The sequence below is a fragment of the Narcine bancroftii genome, chromosome 6 (assembly GCF_036971445.1).
Source record: "Narcine bancroftii isolate sNarBan1 chromosome 6, sNarBan1.hap1, whole genome shotgun sequence".
Taxonomy (NCBI): domain Eukaryota; kingdom Metazoa; phylum Chordata; class Chondrichthyes; order Torpediniformes; family Narcinidae; genus Narcine; species Narcine bancroftii.
In genome coordinates, this window is record NC_091474.1 from 211118696 (window position 1) to 211140238 (window position 21543).

A 21543-nucleotide genomic window follows, 5' to 3' on the forward strand; every position below is an offset into this window, starting at 1 on the left:
CCCAATCCAAATATAAAATGCATTAAAAAAATGAGCCAGAATTAATTATTTCACCTCTTGAGCACATTTGATTACTCAGTGAGATTAGGGTAGATCTGATAAGGCATCATCTCTACTTTCCTCTGTGCTTGAACCTCGCCTTGTTACCTTAATTATGAATTGCTTTGACAGCATAAAAGGGCTGTCTGCGCTATTCCATCATTTTTTTGACACAAGGATTACTGTGAATTTTTATAGACTCTCTACCTTTTGTATTTACTGTCTTTTTTTTAATTCAATTGTTAACATTATAGTTATTTTCGGCAAATACCTGTTCAAAATTCAAGATTCAGTTTATTGACATAAGTAATAAAAAAGTGCCATATTGCATGAAATTCCTTTTTGCCTGTTGCAAGGCAGACAGATTTGCTACTGGCAGGAATTGCCTAAGCGCTTCTTATATTTCTTACAGTCAGAGTGCGAAGCAAGAGAGAGTCCCCCCAGAGTCATCAAGTGTCCATAGATTTGCCTCAGCTGCCCCCGCAGCCCCACAGAGTCCAGTCCAAACCATTGGCAACCCAACCTCCAGATCACAGTCAGGAACCTTTCAACACCCTGTAACACCTGGCACCCCTCCAGCTAGCTCGAGCCAGTCTCCAGCAGTCCACAACCCAACACGAGTCTCCCGACAGCAATTTCCAGCAGCCCATAGCTTCCGTGGGTTCCTCACCTTGAGTTGCCTGCAGCCCGCCGCAAGCACTGGTCCTTCAACCATAGAGCCCCTCACCATCCCTGCGGGTCATCTCCTCCGCTTCTCCCTCTCAGATGGTGCGCAATCTTCCCATCCTGTGGCTCCCTGCTCCAGCCCTCCACTTGCCCGGAGCTTGCAGCCCCTCATAGCTGCTGCCGATTAATAACCGCTGTCGTCTTGGGCGCAGTCCCACGGTCACAGGATTTCAAATAAAAACCCCTGTTGGCTCCTTCAACAGGCCTTTCAAAGCTCGTGTGGAGCAGAAGGCAGTCAACTGGGCAGCTGGACCTCATGGGAGCGCTGCATCTCTATTCCCTCACTCCTCGGGGGTCCGTACCAGGTACACTACAGTGACTCCAGCAGCGCCACCATCTTCTGATTATTCAGTGGGAGCAAGTAAGAATTTTGGTGCATATTTACACTGTAAAATGTATATGGCAATAAAATCATTATTAGTGTAGAATTTACTTCAATGGTAAACATAAGTTTATAAAGTTTTCTCAGTCCTTGATTGACATTTGACTAAGTACAATTAAGATACCACATAATATTAATTTTTATTGCATTAACAAATATAATTTTTTTAATAGATACGTTATCTCTGTCTGGCCTACATGACACCCTAAGAGATGCAAGATTGAGAAGCAGCGCATTAATAATATTATCTGTTAACATGATGGCCGTATGCTCTGGAAGCAGATTTTACCTGAGAAATATGGAAATATAAACACATCGATCATGTTGGGACAAGCACATGAAAATGAAATCCTGAGATATGAAAAGCTGTGGAAAAGAATTGCTAACTAATTTACGTGAGAAAATTATCGTAGAGTTCTGCAGCCCTGGTGAACTTCCAGCCACCAATCACTTCTCAGGTCTGCAGCCATTGTCCCCTGCTGTCGAAGGGTGGGTGTTGTGTTGAGATTCGTTTGGGGATCAGGAGGAAACAAGTCCAGACACAGGGAATGGATAACTAAAGGATTTATTAACACAGAAACAAACAGGCTGGCTCACCCAACAACACAGTGGTAGATCGGGAGCAATTACCAGCACAAAGCAATTAGCAATTTACAAGCAGTTGGAACCTAAACCCAGCAGCAGAATGCAATCAGAAGCAGTTCCAGGAGAGAACATAACTGGCTTCCAACCCCGCAATACACCCATACGGAAAGGGGGATTCCGACTATGGAGGGTACCTTACATGTGGGCTACCTACAGAGGTATACACGGTCCCATGTCCATGATAATTGGGAACAGGGCTCCAATGCCGGTATCGGGTGTGTCTACAGCGATACTCTGGTTAGCTTACCTGTGACCACATGACAAAGAGAAAGTGAAGCTGACGTGCTGCAGTTTTATAACCTGCCCTGCCCAGCAGAGGCTGTGAGGTACGGAGCTGGCCAATGGGAGTGCGTGCTCTGGCTGGCGGGCTCACACCTGATTGGCAGGCTGGAGAGGCTGGGCGATTCCTCGATGTTGATGGACAGCTGGATGTGGTTTGAGACATAACAGTGGGGCAGCTTCAAGTTTTCACCAGCCAATAATAAATGTTATGTTTGCTTGTTAACAAGGACAGTGTGGTTAGTGAAATGTTATCACAGCGTCAGCGACCGGGATCAGGGTTCAAATCTTGTGCTGCTTGAAAGGAATTCTCACATGCTCCCCATGTCTGTGTGGGTTTCTTCCAGGTTCTCCGGTTTCCTCCCAGCCTTCAATAAATGTACTGAGGTCGTAGGTTAATTGTGGCATTTGTGTGGCATGGGTAGAAGGGCCTGTAACAGTGCAGTATGTCTAAATTAAAAATTAAGACAGATAAAAAAAATGTTGAAGAAGTTACTAAAAGGATTGATGAGGGCAGGTGGTCATTCCTAATATGGACTAATACGGATAACGTTGTATCCAAGGTCAACTGATGAATTGGATTCAGAGGAGTGAATCACAAAAGTCTGCAGACATCATGATTGAAGTAAAAACATAATGCTGGAGGAACTCAGCAGGTCAAACAATGTACTTTATATTGCAAAGATAAAGATACATAATCAATGTTTCAGGCTTGAGCCCTTCATCAAATTTTGAGTTGGATTCAAATGGTATCCCAGAGGGTTGTAGTGGAGGGTTGTTTTCTAATTGGGGCCCTGTGATCAGTGGTGTGCCACAGGCACCAGTACTAGTTCCAATGTTGTTTGTTGTTTGTTGTTTATATTATCAATTTGAAAGACCATGTAATTAATATCTGTGGTAAATTTGCAGATGACACCAAAATTAATAAGAAGGATTGTTAAGTTTACAATAGGATCTACATCCGTTAGAAATGGAATTTAATGGAATATAATTAAAATTATACCCTCTACCAAATGAGAAAGGAGTGCTCTGTACCCTTCAATGGCAATTAATCCCTCAATAACATAGTCAGCTTGTTCAGCATTGAGACTAAAGGTGCAGTCAACAAGAAGGCCAGGAAGTCACTGAGAAGAAGCAAACTCAGCAAGGATATATAAAGATCTCTAAATAGATTGGGGATAAAAAGGTGATGGAAGAGAAATATTGGAACTGTACTGATGCTTTCAGCCTTTGGCATTTTGTGGCTTTCCAGGATTATTAGTTTTCAACTCAGTTTCTTTTTTGGAAATGGGGTAATTATCACTTCTTTAAAAAAAGCCTTTATATCCAACAATGAAACAAAACAATCCACTTGTATCCAAAAAGTATTTTTCTATCTAGATTTAAGAGATTATAAATTTGGCACACCAATATGTTCAAATCGAAATCAGTCACCACCTTGGGAATAGTAAAGTTTGCAATTGAAACCACATTATTTTTTACAAAAACATGATTTTGTTTTTGACATTGGTACAAACCAAAAGTTTATTTGTACCTGGAAAGTGCTCTTGTTTGATTGAAATCAAAATCCATACTGAATCTTATTGATTCCAAAGTGAAAGTTCAGACTTATGGATGAGTTCTTACCAAATAGAATAAAATATTCAAAAGGGTCAAACTGGATAGGTAGTGCTCTGATCATTAACTATCTTCTGAGCAGTTTCATTTGGCTATGGATGAACACATAAATAGAGATTGTTAATGGAAATAAACAGGATTTCACAAGTCATATTTACTATTAAAAAGAGCTTCAATATAAACATCAAAATCAGAAAATCTTAATTACGGTATATCTTGGCATTTATGTAAACCTTCAGAGAAGTCATTTACAGACTCATTTTCATGGTTTTATCATATATTGGGCATATAAGTCATCCCCCAAATTTTCTGCAAGGAATGTGCCAGACAGTGGTGACCAGGCCTCCCAGCATCAACCCAAATTTTGTTACAACCCCAATCGCCAAGTAATAAATCTGTAAATTAAGCAGGCAAGTAAAATACTTTGCTTCTGGCCGGGAAGATGTCAAAGTGTGCTGGGCCTAAGTCTTTAGCATCGGCTGCAGGTGGAGTCGGTGACGACGACTCCATTCTCAACATCGGGTGCAGCGATGTCTGCATCGAAGTCGTTTCGCTGCCCAATTTTGTTCAGTGCAGGAACCATGGCTACGTGTCGGCTGCAGGGCAGGAGCGGGGACCTCAGGCTCCCGAGCGGGAGTGGGGACATCAAGCTCTCAGGCAGGAGTGGGGACCTCACGTTCTACAACTGTAAAATGTCTGGATGGGTTATGGCAGTGGTGGGGAGGTGTCAGGGAGTGGCAGTGCCAAAGGTAGGGAAGTGCTTCGGGTTAGAAGATTGTGTAACATAAGATATTCCCCAATTTAAAGCTATGAATCACTCAGAAAGTCAACTCATTGATGAAGGCCAGGTTAGTGCTGCTGGACCAGAGGCCCAGGCCTCTAAAAGAATTCGAAGTACGATCTGTGAATTGGAAAAGCCAAGAGATGATAGTGCACTGAGGTTGAGTCCAGGAAAACATCACAGACACAAGGCAATTATGGCAAGGAAGCTGAATTAAGCTATTCAGTCCATCAAGACCACTCCATGTCTGATTTACAATCCACTTCAACCACATTGTCCTGCCTTAGGCATGAATAGAACATAAGAGCAGCGATGTGATGTTAAGGCTTTAAAAGGCACTGTGAAACCTCTCTTGGGCTTCTCATTTAAGAAAGGATGTGCTGACTTTGGAGAGGTTTAGAGAAGGTTCACAAGAATGATCACAGGAAAGAAAGAATTATCATATGAAAAGCATTTGATAGCACGTGGCCTGTTCTTGGAATTTAGGAGAATGAGGAGAGATCTCATTGAAACCTTTCTCAATGTTGAAAGGCATGGACGGAGTAGATGTAGAAATTTGTTTCCCATGATAGGAGTGTCTAGGACAAGAGGGCACAACTTCAGGATTGAAGGGTGTCCAAATAGAACAAAGATATGGAGGAATTTCTTTAGGCAGAGGTTGGTAAATCTGTGGAATTTGTTGCCACAGGCAGTTGTAGAGGCCGTCAATGGGTGCATTTAAAGCAGAGGTTGATAAGTTCTTGATTAGCCCAGGTCATCAAAGGTTATGGGGAAAAGGCTGGACAGTGGAACAGAGTAGATGCGCAAAGGTTATTTCCCATAGTGGGAGTGTCTAGGACAAGAGGACCCAAATTCACCATTGAGGGGTATCTGCTGAAAACAGAGATTTTAAATTTTAAATGTAGTTTTTTTAAATTAAATTTTAAATTTAGACATGCAGCACGGTAACAGCCCTTTACAGCCCATGCGTCGGTGCCACCCAATTGACCTGTAAACCCCGGTACACTTTTGAACGGTGTGAAGAAACCAGAGCCCCCAGGGAAAACCCACTCAGACATAGGGAGAACATACAAACTCCTTACATAGAGCATGGGATCCGAACCCCAGACCCGATCATTGGCGTTGTAACAGCAATGCATTAACCGCTACACCAACCACGCCGCCCATAGAGATGCATAGGAATATTGTCAGCCAGAAGGTAGTAGATCTGTGGAATCTTTTTGTCACAGGTGGTTGTGGAGTTTGAGGCATTTTGAGTATTTAAGGTAGAGATTGATAGGGTCTTGATTAGCCAGGGCATCAAAGATTAAGGAAAGAAGGCCGGCCGTGAAGCTGAGGGGGAAAATGAATCAGTTCATGATTATAATGACAGGGCACTCAATGGGCTGAATAACTTATTTCTGCTCCAATGCTTATGATCATACAGTCTTCTCCCTGTAACCTTGACTTCCTACCTTATCTTGAACATATCTACCTCTGCCTTAAATATCCCCAATGATACAGCCTCCACAGCTGTCCGCGGCAATAAATTCCACAAAATTCACCACTCTATGGATAAAGAAATTTTGGGTACTGAATGCAGACCCCAGTATACACAGTTTTTATGCAGACATCTCGGGATGAGGGATTGCATGTCCTGCATTTCGACACAAGCTGGATGTTGGCCTGTGCAGCTTTGATTTTTTTCTTTGCAATGCTGGCTGTGAGCTCATTGCTAATGTATCTTCAAGAAAATACATTTCTTTAGACATTTACTGCAAAGTGAGCCATTTTTACAGAAGTTTAAAAATACTGGTTCCCCTCTCTCAATTGTTTTCTTTTGCCACTGAATATTACTATCAATATTTGGGCCACTTTAATTACCATCTATATCTTTGGTTTAGATTATATTCACATCCAGTGGAACACAATCCAATTGGACAGAACTGTAACAAATGGAGAAATCAAAACAGAAAAACTTGGCAGCCTAATGCATTTGGAAAGCTCCGGAAAGGGCCATCTAATCTGTCAAACTCAACATACCCTGATGACGTGGACCTCACCGCCCTTTAGTTTCCACCAGCATGCCATGCAAGCTCAAAGAGCAAGAAAATACAGGGAACAAGCCTTCTGATAAAAGCACTAGATAACTTCTCTGTGCATGAAGATGGTCAAACAAGCTCCAGGAGATCATCGGAGGCTTATGTTCTTAATTTCAACTGGACCTCAAACCCAGAGGAATTTATTCTCCTGGACATTAAATATCAAAAGAAATAACCACTCACTGCATGTACTCTCCTTTTACCTGATATCAGCAACATATAAAATTAGTTCTGGTCCCTCACCTAGTCCTTTGTTATTACAACGTATGTAGCTCTCTCTTCCTATTTTAAGTTTCACCTTCTAGTTTCCCTGGACTGCACAGAAAACAGTGGGATATTAAACTATTGAATTTTCTTGGAAATACCAGAACATAGATGCTGGAATCTGGGGCAAAGAAAAACCAAACTGCCAGAGGAATGCAACAGGTTGAACAGCAACTGTGTGGAATGATCAATGTTTTGGATTGAGGCACTGCATCATGACTGTGAATGGAGAGGCAAGATAGACTTGTCGAAAGAGGACAAGGGATGAGGTGAGACAGGTGAAAGGTGAACCAATGAAGGATGAAAAATGATGGGAAGATGGAGGCAGGTTGGGGAGGAGGAATTTGAGGTAGGTAGGTGATAGGTGAAAGCAGACAAAAGAAAAAGGCAGATGGAATTCGGTAGGAGGATGGGAGGGTGAAGGTGGAGACAGATAGTGGGGGGTGATGGGCAGGGGTTCCAAATACTCCTTCCAGTCACCTGTGAATCTTTCGGGGTCATTTACTGCATTCGGTGCTCCCAATATGGCCTCCTCTATATTTCGAGACTGGACACAGACTGGGAGATCACTTCACTGATCACCTTCACTCCGTCTACTGCAACAGTAAGAACCACCCAATGGCCAACTACTTAATTCCACAGACCTTTCCCAACTAACATGTATTCATATATCGGCAAATCGAGGCCACCCGCAAATTGGAGGAACAACACCTTATATTCCGTCTCTGCACTCTCCAACTAGACTGCATCTAATTTGACCTCTCTAATTTTTGATTCCCCCCCCTCCCCGATCTCTTTCCTTCATCATCCCTCTGTTTCCCTTCCTCCAGCTCACTATCCACTGCCCTTTCTTCTTCTATCAGGGACCTTTCTCAGCCCTCTGCCTCCTCCCCGTCATTTGTCCAAGTTCATCTTCATGATTATTTATAATTCAATTATACAAGTACAACCCAACTAAACAGCAATCTCCAGTCACTACAAACACACATGCAGTCATTACACACATGCATACAAATGATACATATGCACAGTCCTTATGTACAAATATTGCTGCTGAAGATCCAGCTGCGCTGGGTGGGTCACGTCTCCAGAATGGAGGACCATCGCCTTCCCAAGATCGTGTTATATGGCGAGCTCTCCACTGGCCACCGTGACAGAGGTGCACCAAAGAAAAAGTACAAGGATTGCCTAAAGAAATCTCTTGGTGCCTGCCACATTGACCACCGCCAGTGGGCTGATAACGCCTCAAACCGTGCATCTTGGCGCCTCACAGTTTGGCGGGCAGCAACCTCCTTTGAAGAAGACCGCAGAGCCCACCTCACTGACAAAAGGCAAAGGAGGAAAAACCCAACACCCAACCCCAACCAACCAATTTTCCCCTGCAACCGCTGCAACCGTGTCTGCCTGTCCTGCATCGGATTTGTCAGCCACAAACGAGCCTGCAGCTGACGTAGACTTTTACCCCCTCCATAAATCTTCGTCCGCGAAGCCAAGCCAAAGAAAGATATAAATATTATTGTTAAATAAATTGTTGAGTCATGGAGGGTTTGTGTGAGCATTCATCAGTCGTTCAGCTGTCTCACTGCCTGTGGGAAGAAGCCTGCTTTTGATACTCCTGCAACTTTTTCCCATTGGCAGAAGCTGAAAGATGCTGTGTGTGGGGTGGTTTTGCGTGCCCTCTTAAGACAACAATCCAGGTAAATCACAGCAATATGGGGGAAGGGATTACCCTCTCTGTTGTTCTTATGGTCTGGTGGATTGACCTCCTATCTAACGCTCTACTGCATCCATACCACACTGTGATGCAGCCGGCATCAGCAGAAACCTGCATTCTGGCCTGGGGCCTGGGGATTTAGGTGGGGTGAATGTTAGGTGGATTTGCAATGGGATAGATTCATACAGACACAATGCCACGGAGGACTCAGCCGGGGAGTGAGCCTCACCTGATTGCAACATACAGGTGTCAGTCAGAAGACTGAGCTCGCCACTCTGGGGACATGCACACTACTTTGGCGATTGACGGCAATGTTGCCACACGGAGCCAACTGATGCAGGTAACAGCTGCTTTGGAGTCTAAAATGGAAAAGACAAAATCCATCTGCCTCTATACAATCTTGCCAGGATTCAGCTATCTGGCAGTTATTACATGAGTGTAAATATCTCCCTGTCATATTGTCCACTGTGGTGATATGTTTGAAGAGAAAGCACCACCCAGTGTCCAGCTGCACTCAAAGTTTAGCTCAAACATTCATCTGAGATAAATGCAGAAATAGGCAGCAATGCTAGCATTTGCCAGAATTAATTGTGTCTGCATAATGAAATGAGCTGTATGTGCAATAAGAAAGCAAATTTCAACAATGCTCAGATCCCAAGAATGCTTTAGAAACATAGCAAATCAAAACAACTTTAATTATAAGGCGCAACATTTTCCAGTGAACTCTGAAGCTCACTGGACAGTCTTGCGGCAGGCTCAAACTGAGTGAGCCTTCTGGGTTAGATGTCTGTGGACTAACTGGTTTAGAGAATTCATGCCCTTTGAAAGGGCAACATTGTGTAAACTCTCAGTGGCTGACTAAGCAATGGTGCAACAATCTGTAGCAGTCTGATCACTTCATCCTCTCAATCTCCAGACTTCGAACTGAGCTACTGAGATTAGCATTGTGTTCTCCTCATTCAGCTGAGCCTGCTCAACAACAATTCTAGTGCATATATTGAATCAGAAGATTCAACGAATGATGTATGGATGGAGAAGGGCGATGGTGCCTGTAATGAATGACAAACACGAGGTAAATGTCAGGTGTTCCAGTGTTGGTTGTGAACAGAAGCGATTGGTCCACTTTCACAACTGTGCTCTGGTCTACATAAAATTAAGAGTGGATCTGAAACAGGTATGATCCAATTTCTTGATGTATTAAGCCTGAGGAGAAAATAGAATTAATAATCAGCTATGTGACCTTTCATCAGAAGCAGGAGATAATACAGATGAATCAGAACAATAATAACGTAAAAACACAGAAATGCTGGAGGAACTCAGCAGGCCTTGCAGTGCCAAGGGCAGTAAAGATTTATTATGGATGTTTCAGGCCTTAGCCCTTCTTCCAGTTGGCAGATCTGTCATTAACAGTGACATCTCCAGTTTCCATTACCCCCAACCCTTCTATCCCTATATATCTCCTTTCCTCTGGCTCTCTCTCTCTCTCTCTCTCTCTCTCTCCTTTTTCGTCTGTCATCTTTTTGCCAGCTTTGCACTCACAGAGCCACCCCTCCCCTAATCAGTTCTTCAGTCCTCCTATCTTTGTCCAATTATCACCCCTAGTCTGTTGGTCTGCGCTCTTCCTCTTGCCTTTCGCCCCCCCCCCCCCCCCAGCCTTTTAATTCAGACACTTGCCTGCTTTTTATTCATACCTTGAAGAAGCGCTCAGGCCCAAAGCGTCAATAATATATCTTTACCTCCTAGTGCGTGACCTGCTGTTTGCCCAGTACTTCTGCATTTTACAACAATCACAGTGTCTGCAGACTTCCAGAACAATAGAAAAGGGGAGTCAAGGTTATCCCTGAACAACAAATGTCAATAAAAATAAAGCCCACATCAAAGTTTGGAAGAAATGCAGGATGAACAGAAAAGACCTTGCATTTCTCAGTGCCATTCTTGCCCCAGTCAGACATAGGAAGGACATTTAGGCCATTCAGCCCATTGAGTCTGCCCTGCCATTCGAATCATGGCTGATGTACTTTTCCTATCAACCCCATTCTCCTGCCTTTCTCTTGTAACCTTTGACCTCCTTATTAATCAAGAACCCATCACCTCCACTTTAAATATATCTAATGACTTAGCCTCCACAGTCATCTGTGGCAACAAATTCCATAGGTTGAAGAAATTTCTCCTCATCTCTATTCTAAATTTGGTCTCAAAAATGTCCCAAAATGGATGGGTTGATAAAGACAAGTTGTGCCAAATTAGGTTGCTAACCCATGAAATGGCCTTGGTGAAAAATGATTTGATTCTATTTAATTATGTAGAATTCCAAAAAAATTGCCCCACTTATTAGGGCAAGAACAATGGAACATTTAAAATTTGCTGGCATGGATGACTTTGGGACATGCATCACACTAGTGCATGAAAGGCCTCAAGGCAGATTCACTTCCTTTCCAGTTGTGGTGTTAAGCCCCTGGAAATGGAAAGGCTTGGACAGATAGGAAGATGAAATATAATGAAATTGGAAACAAATGGAACTCAAACCAGTCACTTTCAACTTGAGCAAGAAGCAGTGTCCAATTTACAATGAGTGACCAAGCCAAGGCAACCTTTCTTTTTGTGTCATGCTTAGACTCCAGAAATGTCTTTTTTAACTCACATTAACTAGATTTCCAGAAGTACAGGGATCCAAAGGACTATGTTTTTACATTTCTGTTTAATTGCCATTAGGACCAGGAGTATCTTGTCACCTCAGTAAGCTACCTCTGGATAGTAATGCCATGAACTCACCCAATGTCACCACACTGTGATCACCAATCCATCAGCCTGAGTCAGACCCTTCTTCAATCTCTCTATATCTTTTAATTCAGAACACTAACCATGATAACCTCCTTGCCTGATAACTTAGCCCAATGGAATAAATGGAAATATAATTGGGAAATTAAGTTCAATACTTATTTCCTATTTGTTTGTTGCGTGTTTAGCTGAAGAAGAAAATATCAAATTTCTGCTACATTGTCTGGTTATTACCAAATTGTAGATCCTCCTATGCCAGTGGTTCTCAACCTTTTTCTTTCCACTCACACACCACTTAAGTATTCCCTATGCCATAGATGCTCTTTGATTAGTAAGGGATTCCTTAAGGAAGTACAAGGTACATGTTTTAATCGTACCTACTTGACTCGTTATGTGCATGGTTTCATAACTCCAAAGGAAATGGGCCAATTATCATTTTTCTCAAGCAAAATATTTCAGTAACAATTGGGTCCAGAGCAGCGATTCTCAACCTTCCCTTCCCACTCACAAACTAATCACAGAGCACTTATGGCATAAGGATTACTTAAAGTGGTATGTGAATGGAAAGAAAAAGATTGAGAACTACTGTTCTATGCTTTCACTTCCCTTACTTTGCAACACCATCAATTCTTCAGGTTAAATGTTTGTGAAGTTATCTTACATTCCAACAAATTACACACCATTCTTAGTGTTCTGAATTAATGTCAGGTAATCCACAAACACATCCCTTTCTTAGAGGTGTACCTAATTAGTCATATAAAAACTTAAAGGCTGTAATTATGATTGGGGTTGACAAGTAGAAATCTCACAAAGGTAAAGCTGAGAAGGAATGTGGCAAACATATCTAATTAGATTGACAGCTCATGCTAATTAATGAGATATAAGAGCAGCAACTGTGTGCCATCTGTCTGACCTTTAATTACTTATAGGGAGCTCTGTTGGGTAACAGAGGAAATATGGAAAAAAGGAATTATTACTAACAATTTCTTGGAATATAATGCATCAAACAGCTTCAAAGTGCTGGGCAGAAAGGCTGATAACATGTCAGTAGAAATGTTAACTTATTTTGAGAAAATGTGGATAAATATCAAGGTTTTAATAATTTGCATGTCCCAATACAGATATACATATTTCATTAGTTAAATGCATTTCTCCAGAATGTTTCACATTGCTAGAGCATCTAAAGAACCTGCTGGCCAATGAAGTGTGCTGAATGTGCCAAATAGATGTGCAGTCGAATCCCAGTAGGATTCACCAACACCAGTGGGATAAATGATCCAAAAACTATCAATAAATGTCAATCCAGAGCAATAGATGTCAGGCAGAGCAAATCACTTGCTCTTTGAATACTATCATGGGATCATTTACATCCAGCTGAGAGTGTCACAGTTCAATATTTCATTCAAAGGCATCGACTCTGAGTGCAGCAGTGGTTTATAAATATAGATTGCATGCCTTGACTTCTAGATTAGGTTGAACTCGTAGCCTTCCAATTTATAGGCAGAGTGGTTCGACTAAGCCAAAACTACGTCAGAGCAATAAATTAATCGTAGCAATGCAACCAGATTTGTGCATCATATCATTTATAGCTAGGCAACAGTTTCTGAATCATTGTGTGACATAATTATCAGGCACTCATCATTAATTTAAACCTAGATGGAAAATTAGTGCAATGAAAATGAAGATTTATTATTACACAGGAGGGAACTGTGAAAGTGAATGCGTAATGATATCCTTATGAATAAGAAGCCATCTGCAGCAAAATAAAATCAAGGCAACTGCTTTAAAATGGAATTGTGTCTTTATATACAGGTACACAATCTTTTATCCGGATCCTTGGGGGACAGCGAGTTCCGAATTTCGGATTTTTCTGGATTTCAGAAGAAAAGCCATCTGCCCCAGATTTAAGCCCACCCGAATTGTACTGCCGTATCCACCCCCTTCCAGTCACACTGGTGTCTCTTCCCCTCCCCCCCCACCGCCCGCCAAAGCCGTGCTGCCGTCTCTCTCACCCCCCCCTCACCCGAGTTGCACTGCTGTCTCTCCCACCCCCACCCCCGCCCAATCTAGTTGTGCTGCTCTCTCTCTCTCTCTCTCTCTCTCTCTCTCTCTCTCTCTCTCTCTCTCTCTCTCTCTCTCTCCCTCCGCTGTACCAGCACCAGGAAAAAAAAGCCGGTTTTTGGAAATTTCCGGATTTTAGATGTCCAGATAAAGAATTGTGTACCTGTACTTCATAAAGACAAATGGCAAAATTTGATCACAAGCCCATAGATGAAAGTGGGAGAAAGTGACAGAATCATATTCTTAACATGGCTTTAAAGAAAGGCTTAAAAAGAGTAACCAAAAATGGTAGGACTAAAGAAGTGTCTAGAGTTAGATAAACAAGGATATAGAGGCACACAAGCTTTGCATTGGGATTAGGGAATGGATTGCCATGAAAAGCAATTTAAATATAAGGAATATATCTTTAAATGTGCCTTGACGAACCAGAACAAATATAAGTTCAGTGATGTTTGAAAGGGACATTATGCAAGAATGTATTTTGTGTGGGCTAAAATTATTGATGGAGACTAGTCAAGATGCCTTGCGTTATTCAAGGCTAAAGATGATGGGGGGTGGGGTGGAGGGGGATGCAAGAGATCTTCAGCAAATGATGACCAGAGATGGGCATGGAAATAGAATATATTGTGGAAGTGGCAGGCCAGATAATGGTGTGCACTTGGCATGGAGCCTTGAACCATGATCACAGTCTCAGGTTGGAGGAAAGAACCCAGACTGAGAAGTGTTTCAGGGGGTAGTAAACCTATATTATGAAGCCCTGTGGAGATTAAATCTTTGAATGGTTTTAAGAACAGAGACAGATATATAGAAGCATAAGGCATCAATGGGTATGAGGAGAAAGAAGGAATGTGGCATTGAGTTTGAGGATCAGCCAGCCATAATCTCATTGAATTGGTGGAGCAGATTCAAAGTACGAAATCTTGGCTGACTCCTGCTCCTATGTACTACATCAGTTGATGAGAACAAAAATCGAAGCATAAAATATAGTAACTGTTGATTGCATGTAAAAAAAAAGTCCAGTTGTCACATTTACTTCCATTGAGATTTTGCAGGTTGTCTTTTTGTCTCTTCATTAGAATATTCACGGTAAGAGCAAAGAAATAGCTTTTTTCCACAATGACCAGGAGAATTGACACATGCAATTTCAGTTAATGAAGACTTAAACAAGGCCCAAGCATTAATGTCCTAACCTACTGATCCATTTATACCATTTATACCACTCCAGGAGTGCAGGTGGTGAATCCACAGATGCACAGGAAAGCATCAGGCCCAGACGGAGTACTTAGCAGAGTATTAAAAATCTACACTAATCAACTTACCAATGTATTTATGGATATCTTCACTCGGACAGAGCATGGTTCCAATTTGTTTCAAACAGGCATCAATCATATCAGTGCCCTAGAAGAGCACAGGTTTTTTATTTTTTTTAAACTTTATTTATTCGTTCAAAAAACAAATAATATATGACATATACAACAATTAAACATGAACATGAACATTTTTTTATATATATATTAAAAAAAAGAAAAGAAAAAATCCCCCCCCCCTTCAGCCAACTCTCCTAAGGAGAGCCATAAAAAAGAAAAAAGAAAGAATTTTTTTTAAAAAGTTAAATATACATATTAAAATCTAATCAATATAAATTGAAATGTGAATATTCCAAGTATAACAACCATTTATTAATAAAACAATTATAATTATCATGCGAAACATACGTAATTTTTTCCATTATTAAACAATATTTCATCTCATTATGCCATCTATTAATATCAATCATATTTGTATCTTTCCACATATTAGCAATACATTTTTTCGCTACAGATAAAGCTAAATATACAAAAGCAAGCTGAAACTTATCTAATCCCAAGCCTTTCAGAGGTTGCAAACTACCCAATAAAAATACTGTTGGATCTAAAACTATTTTAATCTTATACAGATATTCTAAAAACAATTGAATTTTCTTCCAAAAAGATTGTATATGTATACATGACCAAACAGCATGAAAAAAAGTTCCAACCACATCACCACATCTAAAACACAAATCTGATTCATTAAAACCATATTTTTTAAATTTTTCAGGTGTCAAATATAATTGATGTAAAAATTGTAATTAATCATTGCATAATGTCATTCATTAATCTAGTTACACTATCATAACAGATATCTAACCAATCCTCTTCAGAAAAAATAAAACCAATATCTGCTTCCCATTTAATTTTAGATATATCCCAACCTTTTTTATCCATACCATCCTGTAATATTTGATACATAAATGAAATATAACCCTTCTCTGGTACCTTCATAAGAAAAGTCTCAAATTTAGTCATTTTAGGTAAAATCATTTCTTTACCAAACATACATTTTACCAAAGATCGAATTTGATAATAAAGAAATAAAGAATTCTTATCAACACCAAAATCTTCCCTCATCTGATTAAAAGATAAAAACTTACCCTCTTTAAAACATTCTCACAAATTTTTCACACCTTTAAATCTCCAATGCAATAAATTTTGATTATGTATTGAAAAAGAAATAAGTTGACTATTATACAAAGGAGTCAAAGCCAATAATTTACCCCTAGAACCTATCATTTTATTTTTCTTTATCCATAACTTCATTAAATATTTTAGTATAGGCACATTATATTGTTGTAACAAATTCATATTCCACCTAAACAAAAATTGATGTATTTCAAATTCAGAAATACTTGCTATCTCAATTTTAGCCCAACTAGGAGTCCATACCAAATCCATCAATTAACTAATAAATTTAAGTTGAGCTGCCTCATAATAATTTTGAAAATGTGGTAAACGTAATCCCCCTAACTCATATTTCCAATTTAATTTATTCAAAGCTACTCTCGAAAATTTACCCCTCCATAAAAACTCCCTAACCATTCTATTTAAATCTCGAAAAAAAAATGTATCAAGTAAATACGGAATAGATTGAAACAAATATTATATACGTGGAAAGATATTAATCTTAATTGTATTTATCCTTTCCATTAAATTAATAGGTAAATCTTTCCATTTAATCAAATCAGTTTTAATTTTTTTCATTAATGGAACATAATTTAATTTATATAAAGATTGATAATTAACATTCAAAATTATACCCAGATATTTAATTCAATCAGTCCATTTCAAATTAATAATATTCTTATAAACTGAATAATCTCCTTCACTTACCGGTAACATTTCACTTTTTTCCCAATTGACTTTATATCCAGAAAGACAATTGAGGAGTGCAGAGCAACAAAGGGATTTAGGAGTTATGGTAAATAGTACCCTCAAAGTGGATACTCAGGTAGATAGAGTGGTGAAGAAGGCATTTGGAATGTTGGCCTTCATAAATTGGAGTATTGAATTCAAGAGTTAGAATGTTATGATGAAATTGTACAAAGCATTGGTGAGGCCAAGTTTGGAATACTGTGTGCAGTTTTGGTCACCAAATTATAGTAAGGATATAAACAAAATAGAGAGAGTGCAGAGAGGTTCATGAGAATGTTGACAGGATGTTAGGGTTTGAGTTACAGAGAAAGGTTGAGCACCCTGGGGCTTTTTTCTCTGGAACGTAGAAGATTGAGGGGGGACTGGATGGAGGTGTTCAAGATTTTAAAAGGGACAGAGAGAGTCAACGTGGAAAGGCTTTTTCAATTAAGAGTGGGGGATATTCAAACCAGAGGCCATGGTTTGAGATTGCAGGGGGAAAATTATAAGGGGATCATGAGGGAAACTTTTTTCACGCAAAGGGTGGTTGGATGTGGAATAAGCTTCTGGCAGAGGTGGTTGAAGCAAGGACATTATTTACATTTAAGGAAAGACTGGATAATTACATGGAGGGGAGAGGATTGGAGGAGTATGGACCAGGTGCTGGTCAGTGGGCCTAGGAGGGTGGGGATTTGTTCCGGCATGGACTAATAGAGCCAAACTGGCCTGTTCTGTGCTGTATATGGTTATATGGTTATATATGGTTAAGACATCCATATTGTATTAAACATTCCTTCAAATGCAAAAGTGACTGAGCTGGGTTTATTAAATACACCAATACGTCATCAGCAAATAAATTAATTTTATACCCCTCATCTAAAACTTTCATACCTTGTATCTGTGTACTTTGTCTTATGTATTGTGCTAAAGGTTCAATCACTAACACAAACAAAGCTGGTGATAAAGGACAACCTTGACGAGTTGATCGAGTTAACTTAAAAGATTCTGAAATCAAACCATTCATCAACACTCTAGCTATCGGTTTACTATATAGAGCCCTAATCCAAGCAATAAAAGATGGACCAAACTTAAATTTCTCCAAAACTTTAAACAAAAAATTCCATTCAACACTATCAAATGCTTTTTCTGCATCTAAGGATGATCTAAAGATTGTCGAAATCTATTAATCAAACTAATCACTCACAAAATGTTATCTGAAGCATATCTATTCTTTATAAAACCTGTTTGATCAATATGAATGAACTTTGGTAAAAATCTAGCCAGTCTATTCGCTAATATTTTAGCTATTATTTTATAATCTACATTTAACAACGAAATTAGCCAAAATGAAGATACCTTCCAGGATCTCTATCTTTTTTAGGAATTACTGTAATTAAAGCACTAGAACAAGACTCAGGTAAATCATAACATTCTCCAACTTGACATAATACATCCCCAAACACTGTAGATAATCATCATAAAAAAATTTATAAAATTCAACCGAAAATCCATCATCACCAGGCAATTTACTGTTCAGCATTTCCAGCATAGCCATTTTAATTTTCGAATCAGTAAATGGTTCTTCTAACTCCTGTATATCTCCATCCTCTAATATCAGTAAATTCAACTGTGATTTTTTAAAAAATCAATTGATCCAGTTTCCTGTTTTCCTTCAGATGTATATAACTTTTTATAAAATGAATAAAATTCATCATTATTCTCACGAGGTTCATAAGTAATAAGAGAATTCCAACAGCATTAATAGTCCTCGATATCTGTTCTTTCTTTAATTGTCACACCAATACCTTATGTGCATTCTCTCCCCATTCGCAATACCATTGTTTAGTCCTATTAATCACACATTCAAATTGATAAGATTGCAAAGTATTATATTTCAATGTCAGCCTAGATAATTCTATTTTCTGATCTTCTGTAGCATTTTTCTGAAATTCCTTTTCTAACTCATCAATCTGTTTCTCTAATTCAAAACTCTGATTTAATTGATTCTTTTTTTATTTTAGAAGTATAACTAATTATTTGTCCTCTCAAATAGGCTTTCATAGCATCCCATAATACAAACTTACTTTGAACAGAATTAGAATTTTCTTTAAAAAAAATTAATTTGTTTTTACAAAAAATCAATAAATTCCATATTTTTTAACAACATTGTATTAAATCTCCAACGATAAGCTATTTTAATTTTCTCTGAAGTTTCATATGTAAAATATAACAGAGAATGATCTGAATTCACCCTACCCTTGTATTCCGCTTGTTGTATTTTCCCTTGTAAATGTGCCGATACTAAAAAGAAGTCAAACCTTGAAAACGATTCATGTCTGGATGAATAAAAGGAAAAATCTTTCTCTGTCGGATTAAGACATCTCCAAATATCTACTAAATTAAGAACTTTCATCAACACTTGGATTGGCATCTTGGATTTTTTAACTTTCTTCGGAGATTTATCTAATAAAGGTTCCAAAACACAATTGAAATCACCACCAACGAAAATATTATCATTAGCTTGACCCAAACATAAAAATGCATCCGAAATAAAGACTTCATCATCTGTATTTGGAGCATAAATATTAAGTAAAGTCCAAAATTCACTAAAAATCTTACAATTCAATTTAAGAATACATCCTGCCTTTTCTTCCATTGATTGTAATTCAGAAGATAAATTTTTATGTATCAAAATTGCTACACCTTTAGCTCTAGAATTAAATGAAGAAGAATATACTTGCCCGACCCAATCCCTTTTTAATTTCACATTCAAATGTGTTTCTTGTAAAAAGGAAATATCAATTTTCATTTTCTTAATATACGCCAAAACTCGCTTACATTTAATCGTACTATTTAATCCTTGAACATTAAAATAGCAAACCTCAGCTTTGACATATCTACTATTATTACTAAATACCAATAATATCTTTATATAAAAACTCAGATCAACGTATATAGGCCCTCCAATAAAAAAAAGATCACAAATAAAAAACTAAAAAAAAGTTAAAAAAAATAAAGAAAAAGGAAAAAAAAAAGATAATCCCCCCCCCCAAAAAAATACTTCCAAAAGGTAGTAATCCCCTAAACAAAAATTGGGTGTGGGTCACCCAACAGTGGCTGATGACTAGTAAAGAACTTGGTGCAAATCTCTCCCTTCCAGCCAAACAATCAGTAACATCAAAATATCATAATAGCAAAAGAAAAATAGAATAAAAGAAAAATTCTTATTTTCATCCAAAAGATTCCAATCTCGAAAATCCCATTTCGGAAGGAGGTAGACTCTTTCCATTCTCGTTTTTCCCATTTCTGCCATTTCTTCTGTTTCCAGAGCTACCAAATTTTTCTTTAGGAGATAATGGTGGACTATGTCTTTGTCCTCTTATATCTGGCAATGAGTCAGCAAAAATCATTGCTTCACAATCAGTTTCAAAAAACCAAAATTGATAATCTCCATAAAACACCTTCAACACTGCAGGGTAACGAAAAGCAGACTTATAACCTTTACACCACAAAACTTCGTTAACTGGATTGAATTGACCTTGATGTTGAATGACGTCTTGACTCAGATCAGGATAAAAAAAGACTCTGCTATTCTGAATCAACTATGGGGTTTGTCGTTGTCTCGCATTTTGTATTGCAAGTTGAAGTATTGCTTCTCTATCCAAATAACTCAGACATCGAATTATTGCCAGTCTCGGTGGTTGACCAGCTGAGGGAATTCTTCTTAAAGCTCTATGTGCTCTTTCCAGTACCAGTCCCCCAGAGAAAAATTCTTGCCCTAATATTTGTGGAATCCAGTCTTTAAAAAAACGAAGAGGATCTTGTCTTTCTATACCTTCTGGTACATTTTCATATTATTCTTTCTGCTTTGATTTTCCAAATAATCTATTTTTCTTTCTAGCTCCTTCTCACAATCTCCTAATTCTATGACTGATTTTTCCACCTTCAACACTTTTTCTGTGTTAGAAATCATTTGTTGTTTACAGTCCAAAAAAGCAGTCTGAAGTTTTTTTTAAATTCTTCATAAGATGCATCCACACATGTCTTAACCATATTTAATTCTGAACTTATATGAGCATTCATTTGAACCATTTCATTCATTTGAGATGTCAACAAAGGTTTTATAACAGTTTGAATAATTGTATTCAATTGCATACATTGTGATTCAGTAAAGCTCAGCTCTGCTCTCAATGACATAGTGGCAGAACAAGGTAACTGCAGCTCCTGCTGCAACTCAACAGAAGGCATTTTAAAAGTTTTACTGCAGGTCTGGACTCCCAGCGACGGCCCCCCGACTTCCTCAGGGGGTCGCTGCTGGTTTCCCCCCGCATCTTGCTGTTTTCTCATCAATTCACAAAGGAAAACGATTTCTTCAGATTGAAATGCTACCTGATGCATTTCCAACATTGGAGTCATCTTCCTGTATGCTCCCTCCATTGAAATCAAAAGGCTTTCCAAATTGGGGTCCACTTCTTGGGAACACGCACCTTCTTCCGAAGAACGGGTAATTCCAGCGCCATCCTTCATTTGGTGAGTAATAGATCTTTTAATTCAGCCCCCACAGGCGATCTTTGGGATTTAGGCAATGAAGAAATTGAGCCTGGGGCCATTTCAAGTTGTCTAGGCCCCAAATCTTCAACACTTTGAAAATGTAACTTCTTTTGAACTTGAGGTCTAGTCTTTTAACCATTAGTGGCCATAATGATTCCTTAATTGTTTAAACTAAAATTTAAAAAGTTTAAACTTGAAAACAAAGGGTTAAAAAATGGGTATTTAAAAGTCTGGCCAGAGAGGTTGAGATTGCACATCTAGACTCTACGCCATCTTGCCACGCCCCCGTAACCTGCCTTTATCATTATCAAATAGCAGCACCTCAACATGGAATTACCTAATTTGACACTTTATTACTGGGCAGTGAACATTAGATATATGATTATTTAGATACATCATAATGAATATTCAGGGCC

At 39.0% G+C, this 21543-nt stretch overlaps 2 long non-coding RNA genes across 3 annotated transcripts in view; one reads left to right on the top strand and one right to left on the bottom strand.

The window, feature by feature from the left end:
* Positions 1–21543, bottom strand: part of LOC138737746 (uncharacterized) — a 63226-nt gene that overhangs the window by 35639 nt on the left and 6044 nt on the right. The window contains exons 1-3 of one of the 2 annotated variants that reach the window (XR_011341199.1): positions 18833–18912; positions 14687–14765; positions 3698–3780 (exon numbers count right to left, since the gene is read on the bottom strand). This is a non-coding gene — a long non-coding RNA (uncharacterized lncRNA). Of the gene's footprint in view, positions 1–3697; positions 3781–14686; positions 14766–18832; positions 18913–21543 lie in introns of those variants that run through there. The other variant, XR_011341198.1, reaches the window with a different exon arrangement.
* Positions 971–6752, top strand: LOC138737747 (uncharacterized). The gene is made up of 3 exons (XR_011341200.1): positions 971–1126; positions 1321–1605; positions 6353–6752. It is a non-coding gene; the product is annotated as an uncharacterized lncRNA (long non-coding RNA).